At 42.4% G+C, this 23269-nt stretch overlaps 1 protein-coding gene across 2 annotated transcripts in view; it reads left to right on the forward strand.

Annotated features, from left to right (window-relative positions):
- Nucleotides 1–23269, forward strand: part of LOC126281555 (insulin-like growth factor II) — a 91845-nt gene that overhangs the window by 2321 nt on the left and 66255 nt on the right. Inside the window, exon 1 of one of the 2 annotated variants that reach the window (XM_049980624.1) lies at nucleotides 19275–19359. The exons of the other annotated variant lie outside the window; for it this stretch is intronic. The gene's annotated coding sequence lies outside the window, so the exon portion shown is untranslated. Of the gene's footprint in view, nucleotides 1–19274; nucleotides 19360–23269 lie in introns of those variants that run through there. 2 annotated transcript variants of the gene reach the window in all.

The raw sequence follows: 23269 nt of genomic DNA on the forward strand, positions 1-23269 counted from the left end.
GGTGTTTACGTGACAGAGACGACGCATCTGCTGTCTCCCGCCGGTCGGAGCTTTCTATTTCGAGCGTTTCTCGTTTCCCTTTTTTTGGGAAAAATTTAAATCTCAATTTAACAACCATAATGACGCCATACTTCTCAGTTCAACGTCAATTTAATACCATTAAAAACTGAATATTAATCCACTTTTTAAAAGTTACTTTAGCATGTTGCTAGATAACTTGCTGTAGAGACAAATACAAAGGAGTGCTAAACTCAAGTACGAAAATAATTTGCGCATGATGTGTATCTGCCATGTGACACAGCTCGATGAACCTTGGACAACAGACAGAAAGAACTGAAGCAGAACAGTACAGAGGGTGTACTGTCGTGGTCTTCACTCCTGACACTGGTTTGATGCAGCTCTCCTTGCTACTCTATCCTGTGCAAGCCTCTTCATCTGCGAATATATGCTGCAGTCTACATCCTTCTGAATCTGCTTCCTGTATTCATCTCCTTTTACCCGCCACAATTCCCTCGAATATTAAGTTATAGATCCCTTGACGTCTCACAATGTGTCTTACCCCTCCTTTTAGTCGAGTTGTGCCACAAATGTCTAGTCTCCCCAATTCTATTTAGTACCTCCGCTTTAGTTAAGTGATCTCTCCATCTGATCTTCAGCTTTCTTCTGTAGCACCACATTTTAAAAGCTTCTGTTCTCTTCTTGTCTAAACCGTTTATCGTCCATGCATCACTTCCATACATGGCTACGCTCCAGACAGATACCTTCAGAAATGACTTCCTAGCACTTAAATCTATACTCGATGTTAACAAAGTTCTCTTCTTCAGAAATGTTTTTTTTTTTTTGACGTCGCCTGTCTACATTTTATATCCTCCCTACTTCTTCCATCATAAGTTATTTTACTGCCCAAATAGCAAAACTCGTCTACTGCTTTAAGTGTCTCGTTTCCTAATCTAATTCCGTCAGCATCACCTGATTTACTTCTACTACATTCCGTTATGCTGCATTTCCTTTTGTTGACGTTCATCTTATATTGTCCTTTCAAGAGACTGCCCATTCCATTCAGCTGCTCTTCCAAGTCTTTTGCTGTCCGAATTACAATGTCATCGGCAAACCTGAATTATTTTTATCTCTTCTCTCCATAGGTTAATTCCATTTCCAAAATTTTCTTTGGCTTCATTTACTGCTTGTCAATGTACAGACTGAATAACGTCTCGAATAGGCTACAACGCTGTCTCACTCCTTTCCTAACCACTGCTTCCCTTTCATGCCCCTCTACTTTAATACTGCCGTCTGGTTTCTATAGAAATTGTGTATAACCTTTCGCTCCCTGTACCCTACCCCTGCTACCTTCAGAATTCCTAAGAGAGTGTTACAGTCAGTTTTATCAAAAGGCTTCTCCAAGTCTACAAGTGCCATAAACGTAGGTTTGACTTTCCTTAAACTATCTTTTAAGGTAAGTCGTATAGTCAGTATTGCCTCACGTGTTCCTACATTTCTTCGGAATCCAAATTGATCATCCCCTAGATTGGCTTCTACCAGTTTTTCCATTCTTCTGTAAGGAATTCGTTTTAATATTTTGGAACCTTGAGACAATAAATTGATAGTGCGGCAGTTTTCACACCTTCCAGCACCTGCTTTCTTTGGGATTGGAATTATTACATTCTTCTCGAAGTCTGGTGGTATTTGGCCTGTCTCATACATCTTGCACACAAGATGGCAGAGTTTCATCACGGCTATCTCGAGACTATCAGTAGTGGTGAAGGAATGTCGTCTATTCCCGTGTCTCGACTCAGTACGGAAATAACTGAAGCAAATACGCAACGAGATGAACATAAATGACACTTTTGTTCAAAGACAATAATTACACTGAAGTGACAGCGATCTATGATGGCCTTCTGGGCACTGAAAAAGGCGAAACACGGTTCTTAGTAGTGTGTGTGAACACTACGGGTCGTAATGCATGCAATGTGTTGTCATACTGCCCACAAATTTAGTAAGAATTTCCTCAGGTAGGACGTTCAACTCCTCCAGCAGCATGGTTTTACAATTGATGGATAGTCATTCCTACACGTGGATGTGCTGCAATGCGTCTTCCCAAAGCGCCCTCTTCCCCCCTCCCTCCCTCCACACATCCTCGACAGGATTTAGCTCGGGGTAACGGACAGGCCAGTCTATTCACCTCTCGTTCCGAGAACTCCTACACCTGCGCTGGTCGATGCGGTCGCGCATTGTCATCCACAAAAATGAAGTCAGTGTCGACTGCACCCCTGAAAAGACGCACGGAGTGAAAGAGCACTGTGTCACGATAACGTTGACTCGTGAGTGTACCGAGTTCAAAGATTTAACAGGTCAGTACGACCACGCAACATTATGTCGCTACACACCATATCACTTGGACCACGAAAACGATCGTATTCGATAATACTGGACGAACCCTCATTTGGCGGGAGGTAATACACCTACGAACACTGCGCACTCACTGGGACACTACACTTCTTCCCGGAGTGCGACATGTCAGGGGTGCATTCATTTTTATAGACGACAACGGGCGACCGCATCGTACAGGGCAGGTGGTAGAGGTCTAGGAATGAGAGATGAATAGACTGGCCGAGGGGATATAAGAGGAACGGACTGGCCTGCCCCTCGCCCAACTTAAATCCCATCGAGCAGTTGTGGGATGCGTCTGGGAGACGTACTGGAGCACGCCCACACACACACCAATAGCCAACCAGGAGTCGCCAGCCGCACTGGTGCGGGAATGCAGCGTCATGCCACAAAACACGTTTGTAGTGAAAATGGAGAGTAAAAAATGGGATAAAACTGGAAATAAACGTTCGAGACTGAGAGGCAGACAAGATAGTCAGACAGAATAGACTGAGTACATGGAATAAATTTGTGGATACTGTGGTATCGATAGTAACGATGCCACATAGTTTCAAAGGTTGGCTCTACCACGAGACGCCGACGGCAGCGCCCTCTAGCTGGTGCTGTGCTGCTCTACGAGCTCCGCTACAGATTCTGCCCATTTCATCAGGTGCAGACAGCCAGGACACTTCGCTTCAACCTTGCAAAGTTATGTAATACGTTTGCATATTTTTATCCACTAGTAAAGGTGCTTTTAACAGTATCGGCAGTACCGAGAGAGCAGTACCTTTTCCTGTTCCTGTTCCATACCCACGCATCGCCTCCCAGGCGGGATACAATAGATACGTTTATGGTTCCTATAAAATTTCGGCCATTTATTGTCATCGTAAGGTGATACTGAATATAAATCCTCTGATTTTGTGACGAAGATCTATCCGAAACGAATGCTTGAATCGGACGGTTGTTTCGAATCCTGATTTTGTTTTGGCAGGAGTGAGACTCTACTGTGCTGTTCACATCATAGTGTTAAAATACGTGTTAGACAGTTTGTACTAGAATATAGTGCTGTAATGAATCACTTCAGAGCCAAAGAAACACTGAAAGCCTCTATTATAATAATTCCTCTCCCCCCTTACTGTCTATTTTATGAAGTACGTTCTCACTTTTAAATTCAGATGTTTTGAAAATGGAAACTATTCGTGGAAGTGATGGCCAACTGAGACGCTACAAACGTGAAAAACATAGCAGTCAATGTCACACAACAATTTTATAAAATGCATAGAAAGTGGAAAAACATTTAATATATTTCTATTGGTTTAATCACGAAGCTTATGCCGGTAGAAAGGCGTAAGGAATGATAAGAACAATTAAGAATCTTAAATGTTTTGTGTATGAAACAGATAAAATACGGCAAAACAACGTATTTAATAATAGCATAAAATATAAACTGTTACAGATGCAATTAAAATTAGACTAAACGTCGTTGACAGCTGTAGTGAAGCTTTTGTCCTTAATACTCAGATTTCACAATGAAATTCAGTCGTCAGTTGGAAATATAGTTTTATTTCGCTTTATTTATAATCGAAATAAAAATATATTTGCAACTGACGACTGAATTTTATTTTGAAATGCATACTACAATTGCTGACAATTACTAGTATGAATAAAATTATATTCAGATTTCCATATACATCGTGTACCTTCCAGTGCAGCGATCCACATTTCTTTTACAAATCACTTAGTTTAAGAGAGTTTAATATCTATTTAATTTCAGTTTAAAAATGTCCAAGCTATTTGCGAAGTTGAACTATGGGCTGAGAAATCTACGAATACTCGATAAATCATGTTAAATGTGTAATTTGCAATAGATTAGAATACATAATTTTTCCCATCTGGTTTGTAACTGTTGAAACGTCTTACAACATTTACTTTGTGGGCAACGTTGTCATTAGACGCCTGTACCCCCGGTTTAACTCTCAGAGAGCCGTGTCTTCAGTTGGAAGCCGTGCTGCCATTTGTTCCGTTCACATCTGTGCAGAGTTCCCTGCAGTTTTTTGCCACTGTCGTAGTTGCCTTTTTGTATATCGCAGCTAGTCCAGACATGACGTATAAAAAGGTTAACGCACTCTGAAGATCTTGGTGGTCAACTTTCATCAGTTTGGTCATATCCCTTTAAATTCTGGAAAAAAGCATATTAGGATAAAAGAGTGAATGGAATGACCCATCCTGTCGCCATCGAAGCAGAGACAGTACTGCAGCTAAATTGAAGGACACGAGAAGCAAGGGACAGTTGGCCATCTGAACAACCTTAGCATCGCTCACCTGATATGCTGCAACAAAAGCACACCAAAGTTAAATCACGACTTAGTTATCCGTCACTGATTTCGAGTTTACGCCCAGATAGTACACTGACGCACATGTTTATATAATTTTACAATGTTGTTGTTGTTGTGGTCTTCAGTCCTGAGACTGGTTTGATGCAGGTCTCCATGTACTCTATACTGTGCAAGCTGCTTCATCTCCCAGTACCTACTGCAACCTACATTCTTCTGAATTTGCTTAGTGTATTCATCTTTTGGTCTCCCTCTACGATTTTTACCCTCCACACTTGTCTAAACTATTTATAGACCACGTTTCACTTCCATACATGGCTACACTCCATACAAATACTTTCAGAAACGACTTCCTGACATTTAAATCTATACTCGATGTTAACAAATTTTTCTTATTCAGAAACGCTTTCCTTGCCATTGCCAGTCTACATTTTATATCCTCTCTACTTCGATCATCATCACTTATTTTGCTCCACAAATAGCAAAACACCTTTACTACTTTAATTGTCTCATTTCATAATCTAATTCCCTTGGCATCACCCGACTTAATTCGACTACATTCCATTATCCTCGTTTTGCTATTGTTGATGTTCATCTTATACCCTCCTTTCAAGACACTGTCCATTCCGTTCAACTGCTCTTCCAAGTCCTTTGCTGTCTCTGACAGAATTACAATGCCATCGGCGAACCTCAAAGTTTTTATTTCTTCTCCATGGATTTTAATACGTACTCCGAATATTTCTTTTGTTTTCTTTACTGCTTGCTCAATATACAGATTGATTAACATCGGGGATAGGCTACAACCCCTCTCACTCCTTTCCTAACCACTGCTTCCCTTTCGTGTCCCTCGACTCTTATAACTGACATCGTGTTTCTGTACAAATTGTAAATAGCCTTCCGCTCCCTGTATTTTACCCCTGCCACCTTGAGAATTTGAAACAGAGTATTCCAGTCAACATTGTCTTCTAAGATAAGTCGTAGGGTCAGTATTGCCTCACGTGTTCCAACATTTCTACGGAATCCAAACTGATATCCCAAGGTCGGGTTCTGTCAGTTTTTTCATTCGTTTGTAAAGAATTCACGTTAGTATTTTGCAGCTGTGACTTATTAAACTTATAGTTCGGTAATTTTCACATCTGTCAAGACCTGCTTTCTTTGGGTTGGAATTATTATATTCTTTCGCCTGTCTCATACATCTTGCTCACCAGATGATAGAGTTTTGTCAGGAATGTCTCTCCCAAGGTTGTCAGTAGTTCTGATCGAATGTTGTCTACTCCGGGGGCCTTGTTTCGACTCAGGTCTTTCAGTGCTCTGTCAGACTCTTCACGCAGTATCCTATCTCCCATTTCATCTTCATCTTCATCCACAATACTGTCCTCAAGTACATCGCCCTTGTATAGACCCTCTATATACTCCTTCAACCTTTTTGCTTTCCCTTCTTTCCTTAGAACTGGATTACCATCAAAGCTCTTGATATTCATGCAAGTGGTTCTCCTTTCTCCAAAGGTCTCTTTAATTTTCCTGTAGGCAGTATCTTCCTTACCCGTAGTGAGATAAGCCTCTACATCCTTACGTTTGTTCTCAAAGTTACCCATTCTTCTTTCACTGTATTTCTTTCCCCTATTCCTGTCAATTGTTCCCTTATGCTCTCTCTGAAACTCTGAACAACCTCTGGTTCTTTCAGTTTATCCAGGTCGCATCTCCCTAAATTCCCACCTTTTTGCAGTTTCTTCAGTTTTAATCTACAGTTCATGACCAATAGATTGTGGTGAGAGTCCACATCTTACAATTTAAAACCTGGTTCCTAAATCTCTGTCTTACCATTATATAATCTATCTGATACCTTTTAGTATCTCCAGGGTTCTTCCATGTATACAACTTTCTTTCATGATTCTTAAACCAAGTGTTAGCTATGATTAAGTTGTATAATTTTACAATGAGAAAATAAAATCTTGTGGTATAAATCTACTCATTACCACGTGTCCCACATAATAGTCATCAGGCACATTTTCTCTGGTATTGCGGTGGATATTTGGAATCTGTAACTTTTGTCACCCCAAGTAAATACTGCTAATTACGTATTTTATTCCACGCCTAATGTCGACGGAAAGCGTCGGTTTGTTTCTCATTACAAACAAAACGATTTATAAAGTAGCATTTCACGTGCCCATTCGATAGGGCGATGCCAGATTAGTGTAGTGCGATACTCGTTTTATCAACAGGGACAGGAAAACCAGAGGAGTAGCCAGTACTCCAGCAGCGGCTGAGCAGCGCTGCTGCGCGGCGGCAACAGTCAGCACGGACCAGGGCAGTGCCGCCAGTGTTGGAGTACCGCTTGTTCTTCGCGTTTTCCTGTCTCGTCGATAAGACGAATATCCCGATAGACTAGTCTGGCATCGCCCTATCGAATGGGCATGTGAAATGCTACTTTCTAAATCGTTTTGTTCGTAATGGGAAACAAACTGACGGTTTTCTGTAGACACTGGACGTCGCCCGCACGACATGAAGAACATAAATTGCAAATATCTGCCGAAATACCACAGAAAATGCGCGTGATGGCTCTGAATTGTATTGAAATGCCATTGTTCTGATATGAAGAGAACGTATTCTAAGATATATCGAATACATACTGGAATATGATACTGACATTGGATAGAAGAGGACTGGAAGAACTGGGTTGACCGTGATTCACAACAGATTTATTAAATACTAGCTGCTACACGCTGCTGCACTCGTATATCAGCAGTTTTCTTATGATGAGTGATGGTGAGCAAGCTATTGTACGTACAATGTCAGCTGCCCTCGCATGTCTGCCTCTTCGGATAAGCACAGCTCGTGATGTGCGCCCCGCTCTTGCCCTTCCGAGCTGTGTCAATGCACGATATGTTGGCATGCACAAAAAAATGGTTCAAATGGCTCTGAGCACTATGTGACTTAACTACTGAGGTCATCAGTCCCCTAGAACTTAGAACTGCTTAAACCCAACAAACCTAAGGACATCACACACATCCATGCCGAGGCAGCATTCGAACCTGCGACCGTAGCGGTCGTGTAGTTCGAGACTGTAGCGCCTAGAGCCGCTCGGCCACTCCGGCCGGCTTTGGCACGCACAGCGTCGCTGCCAAGCAGTGGGCACAGAGGGGCACCGCAGGGGCACGCGTCTAGCATCTTGCTGTTGAAGCAGCTGTACATTACACGAAGTTTGCATTTTACAACAAAACTCTGGAAGTACGGCTGGAACACAATGAAGATTATATAAACTTTGTATTCATTACATCTAAATGAGTCGCTTAGCACATATCAATCAATAAAAGCAAGATAAAAATCAAAAGTCAAAGAATAAATAGCTTGAAACTTCCTGGCAGATTAAAACTGTGTGCCCGACCGAGACTCGAACTCGGGACTTTCCCTTTCGCGGGCAAGTGCCCTATCAGCGCACACTCCGCTGCAGAGTGAAAATCTCATTCTGGAAACATGCCCCAGGCTGTGGCTAAGCCATGTCTCCGCAGTATCCTTTCTTTCAGGAGTGCTAGTTCTGCAAGGTTCGCAGAAGAGCTTCTGTAAAGTTTGGAAGGTAGGAGACGGATACTGGCAGAAGTAAAGCTGTGAGTACCGGACGTGAGTCGTGCTTCGGTAGCTCAGTTGGTAGAGCACTTGCCCGCGAAAGGCAAAGGTCCCGAGTTCGAGTCTCGGTCGGGCACACAGTTTTAATCTGCCAGGAAGTTTCATATCAGCGCACACTCCGCTGCAGAGTGAAAATCTCATTCTGGGAATAAATAGCTTTTTCGAAGAGTACACATTTTCCCTATTCGAGTAATATTCATTAAATCAGTAAGTATTTTTCTAAAGGTGCCTGTGTTCTCCACGGTCCAAGCTATCTCAATACCAATTTCATCGAAATCGGTTCAGCTGCTTAGTCGCAAAAATGCAACGGTTACTTTCTCATTTGTAATTTTGTTTTTCTTTTACAGTCATATTGACCAACTAGGATCACATTAACTATTTCAGTTCCTTTCTTCCTTTGTTGTCGTTTTTCCAGAATTCCTTTCTTCTGTCCATGTTGTACCCGAATTTTTGTTTCTTCTTGTTTGAAACTCTTCCAGATTTAGTATTCTATTTTTCAAAAGGTTTTTTTCTGCTATTTCTGATTCTTTGATGTTGTTTCTTTCTAGATCTTTCCTTACTTCTGTAATCCATGTTATTCTCGATTTCTTCTTCCAGAAATACAGGAGTATTTGTTTTGTTAGTCTATTTCCAGCAGTTGGCTGTTGTGACCGAGCGGTTCTAGGCGCTTCAGTCCGGAACCGCGCTGCTGCTACCGTCGCAGGTTCGAATGCTGCCTCGGGAATGAATGTCTTTGCTATCCTTAGGTTAGTTAGGTTTAAGTAGTTCTAGGTCTAGGGGACTGAGGACCTCAGATGTTGGCTCCCATAGTGCTCAGACCCTTTGAAGCCATTCTATTTCCATCGATTCGGTAGAGGTGTCCGGAAAACGTTAATCTTCGTTTGACCATTACTTCAGATATTTTCTCTATATTTTTGTAGATCTCCTCATTACTTCTTATTTTCCAACCATCTGCAGTTTTTATTGCAGCCATTATTTTTCTAATAATTCTTCTTTCCAGTACCTCTAGTTTATCCATCTTATAGTTCATCGTTAGGCATTCAGATCCATGTGAACATTACGGTCGTAGTAATGCTGTAGGGTTTTAGTTTTGTTTTTCTAGATATACATTTCTTGTTGAAAATATTTTTGGTCAAACGATATGCTCTTTCAATTTTGTTAATTCTTACATCTATTGCAGATTTTTCTACTCCATTTCATTGTATAGTTTCTCCAAGATATTTAAATTTATCTATGAAGAAGATATCTGTTCTTAGCCGTCCGAAAGAACAGATACCATCTTCATACATATATATAGTTAAGGGTCACCGGCCATTTGACCATCTTCTTCTGTGCGGATACACAAACAGCGCCCGAACTCTTACGGGAATCGGCAGTAAAGCCGCGAGTAATGAGTATAATGGGCAGGGGCACTCTGAGTGTAGTGCCGGACAATAAGTTGTGAATGTGGGTCTGCCAGCACGGTAACTCAGCCTGTTCGGTCAAAGGGTTAGCTGCCCTATGTAATAATGGATCAACGACGAACTGAAACGGGTGTCTTGCGACGTCCGCCCCGAGCAGATACAACGAACAAAATGAGATTAATAAAAAAAAAGATGGATAGAGTATCTGCCATGCAAGCAGAAGATTCTGGGTTCGAGTCCCAGTTGGGGCACACATTATCAACTGTTCCCGTTTACTTATAACAATGCCTGTATGCAGCTAAGGATATTCATTTCATTGTAATATTTAAATTTGTTTACTCGCTGTATTTTATCTATTCATGTTTTTGTGAATTTTGGTGCATTTTTTATATTTGGCATGAGTTTTGTTTTTTCACCTGAAATTTTGAGACCAGTTCTGTGTGCTATTTTTTCCAGAAGGCTTATTTGCATAACTGCTTCTCTGAGGTTTTCTGAAAGTGTTGCGAAATCATCCGCAAAAGCCAAGCAGTTTACCTTAATTCAATTTTTTTTCCTTCCCAGAGTTATTGGTTCAATATTGTGATTTTTTAGCTCCGAATTCCAGATCTTTACAATTTTTTCTAGAACGCAATTAAAAAGTAAAAGTGATAAACCGTCATCATGTCTAACACCAGTTTTTATTTGAAATCAGTGCCATGCTTCTCCCATAAATCTGACTTTCGATAATTAGTGTTTCACGATTTATATTTGCTAAATTTGATTTAACACAAAATTCTCTAATGACCTTATCTATTGTTTCTCTGTCTACAAAATCAAATGCTTTCTTGAAATCAATAAATGACATTATTATTGGTTTGCTGGTTAACATTCTACAGCGAATTATTGACTTCAAGTTAAAATTTTGTTCTGCACAGGATCTTCCCTTCCGAAAACCACCATGTTATTCTCCCAGTTGTTTGTCTAAAGTATCTACCACTATATCCAGGAGAATTTTCGATAATATGCCACTGGCAGAAGTGACACTCCTCTGTAATTATTGACATTTTGTTTGACTCCCTTTTTATGTAGCGGGTGGATTAATACTGTTTTCCATTCAACTGGAATCTTTTCAGTTTTCCAAATGTTCTCAAAAAGCAGCTGTAGATTCTTTATGATTTTTGGTTCTGAGCATTTCAATAATTCTGCTGTAATGGATTCTTCACGACTTGCTTTATTGGCTTTGAGTGTTTTGATGGCTTTATGAATTTCTAACTCTGTTGGTGGGAAATCTTCCTCTAGATTTTGAGGTGTCATTGGAAATTCTAATCCTTTGTTGGAGCTGCATAGTTTAACACCTTTTTAAAAACGTTTGCTGAAGTTTCACGATTTTCTTTGTTGTTTAATCCCAGTTTGCCATTTCCATCTTTGAAACAAATACTTGGTGCCTGCCTGATAGTCCTTAAGTATGTGTTTAAAAGTTTGGTAAAAATTTCTAGTATTATTTGTGGTGAAATTTTCTTCTATTTCAACAAGCTGAGAATTTTCAAAGTTTCTTTTGATTCTTGGGATTATTTTTGATGTTTTTTGTATTTGTTATGTGAATAGTTCAAGATCTTCCTGTTTTTCGAACATCTCCATTTTTTCCATTTTTGAGCTCTTCTTCACACTTCTCATTCCACCATGTCTTCTTTTTATTCTTGGCCAATCCTAAAGTTTTCTCTGCTGCTTGAGTTATTTACATCTGGAGTTCACGCCAATCACCTTGTTTACTCGTATCAATTTCTTCTCTAAATTTTTCTCTATTTTCTTTTGTAATATTAGCTCTAGTGGTGTTGTATCTGATCAATTTATTGGTCGCCTTTTTTGCTTTAGATGGGAGAAATTTTATTTTAATCTTAGAGAAATAGTGATCTAAATTGAATCCCAATTTCTATTTTAACATTCATAATTTCCGTGATATACCTTTTAGATATCCAGTTGAAATTCTCCTTTGTTTGGATTTGGATGTCTCCAAGTTTTGGCTTTTCTTGGTAGTTTGCAGAAATGTGTAGACATGAGTTTTAGCTGGAACATTTTGCACATATAGATCAGTCTTTCACTATTTCTGTATGTTCTTGAGTGTGCTGGATGTATAAAATTAGTAAAGATAAAAAAAATTCCGTGTTCCGATTTTGATTAAATAAAGTCAATAAGATGCCTCAGACTGTGCTAAAATACCCTTGGAAACCCCATGAAAGAGATTAGTGTGTTCAAACAGACAAAGAGACAGATAGGACAGTTTTAGATAAAACTTTAAATTACAACATCTTGTTCTCCATGATCCGATTTTGATTAAATGCAATCACAGTGTGCTCCAAAGCGTACGCACTTTACCTCCGAAAACTCCACGAAAATTCGTCTAGTTGTTTTGGAGATTAGCTTGTTCAAACAGACAGACAATACGGATTTCGTAAAACTTTAAATCGAGATTTTTTTTCGTGGCCTGATTTTGATGAACGAAGGCATACACAGTGTTCCAAGCTATGCTCAGGTTGCCTGCGGGAGCACCATTAAAATTCGTCTAGCAGTTTTGGAGAAACGTGTTCAGAAAGACAAACAGATAGACACAACAGATTTATAGAATTGTTATTAGAATAAAATATGACAAAAATAACTTAAATATCTATGACCACAGCCCTGGTTAGCTAAAAATGAAAACAAAGCAAAATATGCAGCGCTGAAGTCTCTGGAATTTGGATTGAAATGTTTCTTGTCGTCCATCGTCGGAGTTCCATGCCGTCGCGTGTCCACGTACTCTCGGCAACGTGCTGTCCACGTGACACATTGGACAATCTACCGCTGCCCTACTGACGTCCTCGGAATCGTTTTTACTGGATCCGGTTTAATTTACAGCACTGCTACATACACTACTGGCCATTAAAATTGGTACACCAAGAAGATGACGTGTTACAGACGCGAAATTTAACCGACAGGAAGAAGATACTGTGATATGCAAATGATTAGCTTTTCAGAGCATTCACACAGGGTTGGCGCCGGTGGCAACACCTACAACGTGCTGACATGAGGAAAGTTTCCAACCGATTTCTCATACACAAACAGCAGTTGACCGGCGTTGCCTGGTGAAACGTTATTGTGATGCCTCGTGTAAGGAGGCGAAATGTACCATCACGTTTCCGGCTTTGATAAAGGTGGGATTGTAGCCTATCGCGATTGCGGTTTATCGTATCGCGACATTGCTGCTCGCGTTTGTCGAGATCCAATGACTGTTAGCAGAATATGGAATCGGTGGGTTGAGGAGGGTAATACGCAACGCTGTGCTGGATCCTAACGGCCTCGTATCACTAGCACTCGAGATGACAGGCATCTTATCCGCATGGCTGTAACGGATCGTGCAGCCACGTCTCGATGCCTGAGTCAACAGATGGGGAGACAACAACCATCTGCACGAATAGTTCGACGACGTTTGCAGCAGCATGGACTATCAGCTCGGAGACCATGGCTGCGGTTACTCTTGACGCTGCATCACAGACAGGAGAGCCTGCGATGGTGTACTCAACGACGAATCTGGATGCACTAATGACAAAACGTCATTTTTTTGGAATGAATCCAGGTTCTGTTTACAGCATCATGATGGTCGCATCCGTGTTTGACGACATCGCGGTGAACGCACATTGGAAGCGTGTATTCGTCATCGCAATACTGGCGTATCACCCGGCGTGATGGGATGGGGTGCCACTGGTTACACGTCTCGGTCACCTCTTGTTCGCATTGACGGCACTTTGAACAGTGAATGTTGCATTTAACATGTGTTACGACCCGTAGGTCTACCCTTCATTCGATCCCTGCGAAACCCTACATTTCAACAGGATAATGCAAGACAGCATGTTGCAGGTCCTGTACGGGCCTTTCTGGATACAGGAAATGTTCGACTTCTGCCCTGGCCAGCACATTCTCCAGATCTCTCACCAATTGCAAACGTCTATCAATGCTGGCCACGCAGCTCACTCGTCACAATACGCCAGTCACTAATCTTGATGAACTGTGGTATCGTGTCGAAGCTGCATGGGCAGCTGTACCTGTACACGCCATGCGAGCTCTGTTTGGCTCTATGCCCAGGCGTTTCAAGGCCGTTATCACGGCCAGAGGTGATTGTTCTGGGTACTGATTTCACAGTATCTATGCACCCAAATTGCGTGAAAATGTAATCACATGTCAGTTCTAGTATAATATATTTGTCCAATGAATACCCGTTTATCAGCTGCATTTCTACTTGGTGTAGCAATTTTAATGGCCAGTAGTGTACATACGGCCTGAATTACGGTCCCCAGCATCGCTTTCATCCACGACGGAATGATTGTCATTGCTCTATACCACTGCACAGCACCTCGTAGCAATCCAACTGTTGTCAAATACGACCACTAGTTTGGGAAACGAACACCGCATTCCTTACCCCGTCTCCAGCAGGTGCCTAGCGTCTCTCCATAAAGAAAATACACTGAAGTGCCAAGGAAACTGTTATAGGCAGGCGTATTCAAATACAGAGATATGTTAACAGGCAGAATACGGCGTTGCGATCGGCAACGCCTATATAAGACGACAAGTGTCTGGAGCAGTTGTTGGATCGGTTACTGCTGCTACAATGGCAGGTTATCAATGGTCGGTGCTCGAGCAATGGGAGACATGTCCGTGGCAGCGATGAGGGGGGGATTTCTCTGTACGGCCATTTCACGAGTGTATCGTGAATAGCAGGAGTCCGATAAAACATCAAATTTCCGATATCGCTGTGGCCAGAAAAATATCCCGCAAGAACGGGACCCACGCCGACTGAAGAGAATCATTCAACGTGGCAGACGTGCAGTCCTTCTCCAAATTGCTGCAGAGTTCAATGCTGGGCCATCAGCGTGCGAACCGTTCAACGAAACATCATCGATCTGGGCCTTGGGGAGCCGAAGGTCCACTCGTGTACCCTTCACAACTGCACGACACAAAACTTTACGCCTCGCCTGTGCCTTCCAACACCGACATTGGACTGTTGATAACTGAAAACATTTTGCGTGGTCGGACGAGTCTCGTTTCAAATTATATCGAACGGATGGACTTGCACGGGTATGGAGACAACATCATGAATCCGTAACCCTGCATGTCAGCAGGGGACTGTTCAAGATGGTGGAGGCTCGGTAATGGCGTTGGGCATGTGCAGTTGGAGTGATTGGGACCCCTGACACGTGTAGATACGACTCTGACAGGTGACACGTACGTAAGCATCTTGTCTGATCACCTGCACCCATTCATGTCCATTGTGATTTCCGACGGACTCGGGCTATTCTAGCAGGACAATGCGAAACCCCTACACGTCCAGAATTGGTACAGAGTGGCTCCAGGAACACTCTTATCAGCTTAAACATATCCATATAAGTTCTGGAAATGCCGGCGAAGACCTTCTTCTTCTGTGCGGGTGCACACATATTTCCCGAACTCTTACGGGAATTGGTAAGAATGTCTTCCACAAGTAATGATTGGGGTGGGATACTAAGAATGTAGTGTGTGGACATATAACGTGAGAATGTGGGTCTCGCGGGGGGCGAGTGACTATTGTTTCTTTCATAATTTACGACGCACATTAGATATCCCGCTGGGATCTCTACAGCAGTACCAGCAGAGCTTGGAAAAACAAATGAGTTAGTGAATGACGTGTAATTCACGATACTGCCGCTAGGAGACTAGTAAGCTGCAATGGCTGACAATGGAAGACTGACGACACAGCAAGGATCGGCAATTGTGTTACTTTTCTATGAAACGAAAAGCCTTGTGACTCAGAGGCGTTTTCGACAACAGTTAAACACATGATGGGTCCCTTGCAGGAGGACCATCCACAGGCTGTACGATAAATTTGTACAGGAAGGAACAGTATTGGAAGCGAAGCGACCTCGGCCTAAGCCTGTTTGTTCGCCGGAGAATACTGAAGCGGTACGAAATCGTGTAGAAAGGCAGTCGTGCAACTGGGATTATCCAGACGCTCCGTTCAACACATTCTTAAAAGACCTCCACATGTACCCATACAAGATGACCTGTACACAGCAGCTCACTGAAGAACACAAGCAGCAGAGACTAGTATTTGCTAAGTGGGCGGAGGATAGGGAAGAAACTCTCAACAACGTTTGGTTTTCTGACGCGGTGGATTTTCATTTTGACAGTGTGGTTAACAAACAAAATGTAAGATTTTGGGCCACTGAAAACCCGCAAGTGCTTCACGAACGACAACATTATGCTCCGAGGATTGCAGCGTGGCAGCAATTTCCAGTCACGGACTTATTGGACCCTTTTTCTTTGAAGAAACTGTGAACAGCTAGCATTATTTGAGCATGCTTCGCAATAGCTTCATTCGAGAGCTTCTTGCTACTGCGTTGCCCTTCAACACGCAGTGGTTCATGCAAGATGGAGCAAGGTCACATACTGCAAACAGTGTGTTGGAGTTTTTACACGAGCATTTCGACATGCTGAGCATTTCACTCAGGTTTCCAGGTCGCTTCAATGACGGAAAAAATTGGCCCTCCAATAGTCCAGACCTCAATCCATTTGACTTTTTTCTTTGGGGGTACCGAAACATCCAAGTGATTTAATGGAGCTCAGAAGACTTATTCTTCAATCTTGCAGTGATATTACGGAAGACATGTGCCGTAGGGTAATCACTAACTTCAGTGTTCGTTTGAAGGAAGTTAGGAAACGAAATGGTGGACATATTGAACATGTGCTGAGTTGGAACAAATCTCCATGAACGGCTCTTCATTGTAGTATATGTTCCTTTCAGATTGTATTGACAATAAAGTGTGTATTCAAAAAGAAAATGGTAACACATTTCGTGCGCCACCCTGCATATCAACACCCGTAAGCAGCTGAAGGTATTAACATCATTCTAATTTAGATTTGAGTCTGGCTGGGGTCATGTAAAGTGCGGGTGCTACGGGTTCTGTTCGGGATCCTTTGCCGTTCCTGATATACACTGGCGGGAAAAAACCGCAACTCAAAAAGTAATTAATTTAGAGTAATGACATTTGTCTAGATAACGAATTTAAAGGAATAAAATTGCGAGACATCAGATTAATGTAAGCGCGAAATAAGCCATTGTAAATTTCACGTTCTGGTACATTAGTAACCAGTGTAACTCCTTGAATGTTGAACTCAAGTGTGCAGAAGTGCATGCATTGTTTTGTATGGTTGCCGAACGTCAGTTTGTGGGATGGAGATCCGTGCGTTTTGCACTTGGTCGGTCAGTAAAGGGCCGCTCAATGCTGCTTATCCACGCTGGAGTTTTCGTCCTATGATGTCCCACATGTGTTCGACTGGAGACAGATCTGGTGATCGGGCGGGCTAAGGCAACACCTGGACCCATGTAGAGCATGTTCAGTTGCAACGGCAGTGCGGACCGTTGTGGCCGAGCGGTTCTAGGCGCTTAAGTCCGGAACTGCACTGCTGCTACGGTCGCAGGTTCGAATCCTGCCTCGGGCATGGATGTGTGTGATGTCCTTAGGTTAGTTAGGTTTAACTAGTTCTAAGTTCTAGGGGACTAATGACCTCAGAAGTTGAGTCCCATTGTGCTCAGAGCCATTTGAACTTTTTTTTTTTTTAAGGTCCACTGTGTCCAGCACTCAGTCAGGTTGGACGTTGGCCTCCAACTGGTCTCCTTCTAATCAACACAGGGCCATCACTGGCACCGAGGCGGGCTCAGTGCTGTCATCAAACTAACCGATTAGTAACAGTTCGTTGTGTCACTGTGGCGCCAACTGCTGCTCAGGTTGCTGCTGCAGATGCAGTGTACGATGCACCAGAGCCGTGTGCTGAGCACGATGGTCTTTCCCGTCGGCAGTGCCACGTGGCCGGTTTTCTTGCGACCGCACATTCTCGTGACCACTACTGCCCGCAGTGATATACACTAGCCACATTCCTGCCAAGTCTTTCTGCAATATTGCGGAAGGAGTATCCAGCTTCTCGTGGCTCTATTACACGACCAAGTTCAAACTCAATGAGGTAATGATAATGGAGTCTTTGTAGGCTGAAAGGCATTTTTGACTAACAGCAACTCAGGACGTTCAGTCTCAAAGGTAACTAACGATCATGACCCTTACAGCATATATTTAAATCAAACCCGATTTGCATCTTTGTAGTGGCGCTATGCGACTGGCGTGAAATTTGAATAGACATCGTCTTTCAGGAGTGGAAACATACCTACAAACTTACGTTTATATCGCACAATTTATTTTTGGTCTTTCGATTTTCTTACGTCAATGTATATGAATGATGTGCTATTAAATAAAACTAAAAAAATAGTCCCTTTGCAGAAGACACAAAACTTATCGTGAAAGACGTCGAACGTACTACAATGATGTAAGTAAGAGAGTAGCACTTGACTTCCAGAGATAGATTACTGCTTAACTGCAACAAAACGAAATACATACAGTTTTTGATACGGAAATCGTGTAAGAGCGAAATTTTACTGTCCCGAGGTGGTCAGTCATTGTAATTCTTAGGACTGAGGCTACATTGAACGCTTTCTTGGAAGTATCCAGAAGTAGGGCCTACTCGTAGAGAAACCGAATGCTGCCATCTTCAGTATAAGAATGATCACCAGTGTCTCTTGGAATAACGCTTACACTGAAACTTAAATTATTTTCACTCTATTAAATCGTATACTATTATATTTTATGGCAGTTCTTTGTAGTTACCAGGTACATCCTTAGTCCAGAGACGAGCGGAGTGATTGATCTGCTGTTTCAGTTTGCTAACTTTGTGCAGGTCGTTCTTCAAGTGTGTGAGAATTCTAATTCTGCCTTCCCTGTACGTGTATTGCGACATGGAATTTGTTGCTGACAATACTGGCTCATTCAGAAGAAACTGCAAGATTCATTCTATTAACACAAGAGTGTAAAACGAAACACTCTTGGATAAAATTTCCTTAAGCGTAGTACATGAAGCTGTGCAGTGTTCAGCGTGTTTAATTTTCAATGCACTTCGAGCAGACCTGCAAAAAATTGAACCATAAATCCCAAGTATTCATATCCAAATTGAAAGTTTTTCTTGGGGGACATTCCTTCTATTCTGTAGAGAAGTTCAACACAGTAGTTAAGAACATTTCTGTGTAATGAGTGATTTATTGTCAAACTGTCGCACAGTCTTTTAGTATTTTATTAGTTCTTTAGTTCTCGTCTTTATAAATTTTCTAATCAGTATTCTGTGGACTACGTACTGATTCGTTGCATGACTTCGTCAGCTTTGGCTGGCACTGTCCCCTGGAACCTTGTAAATAAATAAAATGTGTCACTCCTGTCTGCTGTGCTCCAACAGCAATACTCATGCTAACAAAAACGATAGAATATACTGTAAGATTGTTGCTCAGCCGTTGCAAAAAGTGTGAACTATCTGACTCGAATTTTTTTCTGTGGCAGAAGAGCACGGGCGTGCAGATGTAACGTACACGTGACGAAGCCGGGATTTGAACCGCAGACGCCGTCAGCTGTGCCCCTCGCGGCCATCGCCTCACCAGCAGCCCTGCCAGACATCGGTCAACAGCTCAACAGGACGAGGGCGACCCTAGGCCAATCACCGCACACCCCAAGTATACGCTCGATCTCTACTTCTAAGATTTTCGTCTGCAGCCACAAGTAAGTTCTTTATTGGGGGGTGACTTATCTTCAGCTCATTCTATAAAGGGTAGATCACGTTTTCTTCCCACACTCGTAATTTCAAAGTTAATAATCGAACATTATTACTATTTCATTTTCTCTGTCCAGTGCGTGCAGATTATAAATGTATACGGCATTTCGACAGACGAGAAATAAACATAATTTTGAGTTTGTCACTATGTTTGCCAAAATGAAGTTAAATTTTCCGTGAAAATGTTATGATATTGTATTGAATCTATTCACTCATTCACTCATTTCATGTAATGCGAATTAGATATACATCTTTCTTATAGTGGGGGAATGCGTGTATCTAGTCAGTGTTAAGGTATTTTACAAAGACAAGCAATTCATCAATATTAAGTCGTAAATATGGGCCTAATTTTATAGGTCCTGCTTTCTGAAAGCAATTTAAAAAATGGTTCAAATGGCTCTGAACACTATGGGACTTAACTTCTGAGGTCATCAGTCCCCTAGAACTTAGAACTACTTAAACCTAACTATCCTAAGGACACCACACACATCCATGCCCGAGGCAGGATTCGAACCTGCGACCGTAGCGGTCGCGCGGTTCCAGACTGTAGCGCCTAGAACCGCTCGGCCACCCCGGCCGGCTGAAAGCAATTTAGTTCTTTTAATTTGAAGATGACAGCAATAGCCGGCAAGACATTAGTTCTACTTTGGTTCAAGACTTCAAGTTTACTGCAGATTGCAATATAGTCGGCCATAGACAATCCTCTTATTATTACTATTGTTATTATTATTATTATTACTATTATTATTATTATACAAACACTGTACATCGCATCTTAGTGAAAAAAGAAGAACCTAGTATCTTTCAATAATAAAAAAGCATTTACTTCGTTTACTTTTTTCGACTACAATAAACGTTATAAACAATACCCGAATGTAGTTTCTCTTCAGATAGTGCGGGAAACAGTTTCTTTCATGGTATCTGTAAGATGAATTTTTTCAGTCTTGTCTTTATAGAAATCAAGGAAGAATAGATCAGCGAGCGTCGACTATGTCATTGTTGATCTGAGGCAAGCTTTCAGTAGCGACTGTCCAGGTTTCGTCGGCCATCGTGCGTCACAGTCGAATGGGCCGCACGTCAGCGCGAAGACACTGCTCGGAAAAGCTTTTGCACCACCTGCCCATCTGCGAATGTGTGTGGGCTTAGAATGAAGGACAGCGCAGAATGAAAGAGTAAGTCTTACGAAACAATGAGGAATTTTGCCTTAAGCATGTCTTCCCGCTCCCAAACTCCGGCGCGCTAGGCGGCCGTTTTGTAGTTCCTCTACACGGGCCTGTCGGCACCATCAGGCTCTGCCACTGTTCAGACATTTACCCGGAAATGGTATCCGGGATTGGTTTTGTACTATGAAGGAACTTGTTCCCCATTAGCACTTTACGTTGTGGAAAGATAACAGGCGTAGACTGGAAAATGGCGAATTGACAGAGGCGGAGTATAGGACAAGACAGAGTGTAGCTGGAATTATAAGGCATTAATTATACGACATTTAACATTGTACATTTAACATTGTCTGACAGATGAAGCGTTTAGTATACGCAAGTTTGGTTCAGTCATAAGCAAATGTTTGTATAGATTGAAATACTAATCGTATATTTTCTGACGTGCAGAGTAGTTTTTTTTCTGACTCTGCCTGTAGATCATGTACATCTGAAAGAGGGTTTTTTTTGGGGGGGGGGGGGAATAGAAGAGGAGAAACTGTATCTCGCACCGCCACCCCGCCCCTCTTCCTTCTGAGGCTTCAAATGGGTTCAAAAATGGCTCAAATGGCTCTGAGCACTATGGGACTTAACTGCTGTGGTCATCAGTCCCATAAGGGAACCTCCCCATCGGACCCTCCTCAGATTTAGTTATAAGTCGGCACAATGGATAGGCCTTGAAAAACTGAACACAGATTAATCGAGAAAACAGGAACAAGTTGTGTGGAACTATGAAAAAAATAAGCAAAATATGCGAACTGAGTAGGCCATGCGCAAGATAGGCAACATCAAGGAGGCTATGAGGTTAGGAGCGCCGAGGTCCAGTGGTTAGCGTGAGCAGATGAGGAACGAGAGGTCTTTGGTTCAAAAGTGAAAAGTTTACATTCTTTATTTTCGCAAAGTTATGATCTGTCCGTTCGTTCATTGACGGCTCTATTCACTGTAATAAGTTTAGTGCCTGTGTTTTGCTACCGCACCGCAAAACCGTGCGATTAGTAGACGAAAGGACGTGCCTCTCCAATGGGAACCGAAAACATTTGATCGCAAGGTCATAGGTCAGCCGATTCCTCCACAGGAAAACACGTCTGATATATTCTATACGACACTGGTGGCGGCATGTGCGTCACATGACAGGAATATGATGTCGACCCACCTAACTTGTACACTTGGCGAATAGGTACAAAGATTCTTCTACCTTGCCCGATTTAGGTTTTCTTGTGGATGTGATAGTCACTCCCAAAAAAGTGATGAAAACATAAGAGTTTGTCACATAAACTGCAACAAATGAATGCAACAGTTTCACAGTCGCACAGTTTGCCCCGTGCTCTGTTAAAACATTTGTTTTTAACGTTTTCAAATTTTTCCGTGTGTAGACCGTCAAATCCTGCATATTTCCAAGCAGATCTGAACATTTCCTGGAATTTTGGATAGCGAAGTTGATCATGTGTGAGTGCCTGAACTTTGATAATTGTCTGAAAATAAAAAAATTAAACTTTTCACTAGAGGGAAAACTTTAACTAAGGACCTCTCGTTCCGCAGCTGCTCACGCTAACCGCGGGACCACGGCTCTCCTGGGCTCACACTGTCCTTGATGTTGCTTATCTTGCACATGGACTACTCAGTTTGTATATTTTGCTTATTTTTTTCATAGTTCCACACAACTTCTTCCTGTTTTCTCGATTAATCTGTGTTCAATTTTTCAAGGCCTATCCATTGTGCCGACTTATAACTAAATCTGAGGAGGGTCCGATGGGGAGGTTCCCTTGTTAGAGCTACTTAAATCGAACTAACCTAAGGACCACACACATCCATGCCCGAGGCAGGATCCGAACCTGCGACCGTAGCGGTCGCAGACTGTAGCGCCTAGAACCGCTCGGCCACTCCGACCGGCGCTTCAAATGGGGAGGGGCGAGTTTCCCACCGTGACCCGCTCCCCTCTCAAGGTTGATACGCTATTTGAACCTCCAAAAGATGATTCACTCATCTCTGTACTAAATTTCATATTTTTTTATTGGGCAGGATTCATCCTGAGAGCGCTCTTAATGAGTTGGAGAAGAAGGGCTCTAATATTAGTATAATAATACTGCTGTCTTTACAGTTTCGTCGGGGAATGGTTGAGAAAAAAGATGGGTGACAGTGGGTGGCTGAGTAGGGGAAGACTCATGTCGTGCGGTGTGTGGCGGCGCCTGCCACGGGCCATCACGTATTATGTGGCGCTCGCAGGTAACCAGAAGCCAGCTCGCCTTACACCGCGTGGCAAACGTCCCACGCAGCTCATTCTACACCCACCCTGTACGTTTCCTACCGTGAAAGCATTCTACCTGTCAAAGCAGTCCTCATAAAAGCACAAAGGAACGGAAATTAACCTCTCTTCACTCCTCCATTACTCATTGAGACCCCAAACTCCATTTCACGTTTTATACTGAATTATGTTTTATCTGCTGGCCTCCTCTCTTGTTGACTGGGGCTAATTCTCAAGTGTCATACACCGCGTAGAATTGAAACGATGCTGGCAATTTCACAGCCCCTTGCAGCTGCTTCCATGCCAACATACACTAACGAGCAGTCGAAGCGGACACACCTACCGAATATTGTGAATCATTCCTTTCACCTCGGCGAATGCAGCGACAAGGTAAAGCTTGAATTCCATGAGCCACCCAAG

This window comes from Schistocerca gregaria, chromosome 7 (genome assembly GCF_023897955.1).
Source record: "Schistocerca gregaria isolate iqSchGreg1 chromosome 7, iqSchGreg1.2, whole genome shotgun sequence".
Lineage (NCBI taxonomy): Eukaryota > Metazoa > Arthropoda > Insecta > Orthoptera > Acrididae > Schistocerca > Schistocerca gregaria.